Here is a 1,599-nt window from a genome sequence, read left to right on the forward strand (position 1 = left end):
AAGGCCTCAAAGGGTGGCCGCACCCCTCCCTGTGGGCTGGTCCGAATTGGACTAGGGAGGGGGGCGCCCCCTTCCTTCCTTCTCCTTTTTTCCTCCCCTTTCCTTCCCTCCTAGTCCTACTACTTGGAAGGGCTCCTAGTTCTACTAGGAAAGGAGGAATCCTACTCCCGGTGGGAGTAGGACTCCCCTAGGGTGCGCCATAGAGAGGGCCGGCCCTCCCCCTCATCTACTCCTTTATATACGGGGGCAGGGGGCACCCCATAGACACAACAATTGATCCTTTGGATCTCTTAGCCGTGTGCGGTGCCCTCCTCCACCATAATCCACCTCGGTCATATCGTAGCGGTGCTTAGGCGAAGCCCTGCGTCGGTAGAACATCATCATCGTCGCCACACCATCGTGCTGACGGAACTCTCCCTCAAAGCTCAGCTGCATCGGAGTTCGAGGGACGTCATCGAGTTGAACGTGTGCAGAACTCGGAGGTGCCGTGCGTTCGGTACTTGATCGGTTGGATCATGAAGACGTACGACTACATCAACCGCGTTGTGCTAACACTTCCGCTTTCGGTCAACGATGGTACATGGACACACTCTCCCCTCTCGTTGCTATGCATCACCATGATCTTGCATGTGCGTAGGAAATTTTTGAAATTACTACGTTCCCAACACCTACTTGTTATGTTGAGAAACCACCTTTCCCTGTTAGGATAAAGGATCATGCTAAAGCTTCAACTGTGGTTCGTAAAAGCAATATTAAAACATATACACCTCTGGAGCAAGTTAAAGTACAACCTAATGTTGCTATTGTTAAAGAGCTCTTGTCTGATAATATTGATGGGCATTGTCGGTGTCAAAACCGGCGGATCTCGGGTAGGGGGTCCCGAACTGTGCATCTAGGCCGGATGGTAACAGGAGGCAGGGGGCACGATGTTTTACCCAGGTTCGGGCCCTCTTGATGGAGTTAAAACCCTACGTCCTGCTTGATTAATATTGATGATATGGGTAGTACAAGAGTAGATCTACCACGAGATCAGAGAGGCTAAACCCTAGAAGATAGCCTACGGTATGATTGTATGTTGTGATTGTTGTCCTATGGACTAAAACCCTTCGGTTTATATAGCCACCGGAGAGGGTTAGGGTTACACAAGGTCGGTTACAAAGGAGGAGATATCCATATACGTATTGCCTAGCTTGCCTTCCACGCCAAGTAGAGTTCCATCCGGACACGAGACGAAGTCTTCAATCTTGTATCATCATGGTCTAACAGTCCGGCCAATGGAGATAGTCCGGCTGTCCGGAGACCCCCTAATACAGGACTCCCTAAGTAGCCCCTGAACCAGGCTTCAATGACGATGAGTCCGGCACATAGTTGTCTTCGGCATTGCAAGGCGGGTTCCTTCTCCGAATACATCACAGAAGAATTTGAATACGAGGATAGTGTCCGACCCTGCAAAATAAGTTCCACATTCCACCGTAGAAAGAATAATATTTTCGCAGATCTAGTTTGCTGGCTTGTTTTGGCAACACGACGTTACATCATGGCCCGGTGATTATTCGAACCGTTCCTTTTAACCAGCCCACACATAACGCGAGGCACTAT

The sequence above is a fragment of the Triticum urartu genome, chromosome 4A, assembly GCF_056163025.1.
Source record: "Triticum urartu cultivar PI428250 chromosome 4A, HENAU_Tu73, whole genome shotgun sequence".
NCBI classification, from domain to species: Eukaryota; Viridiplantae; Streptophyta; class Magnoliopsida; order Poales; family Poaceae; genus Triticum; species Triticum urartu.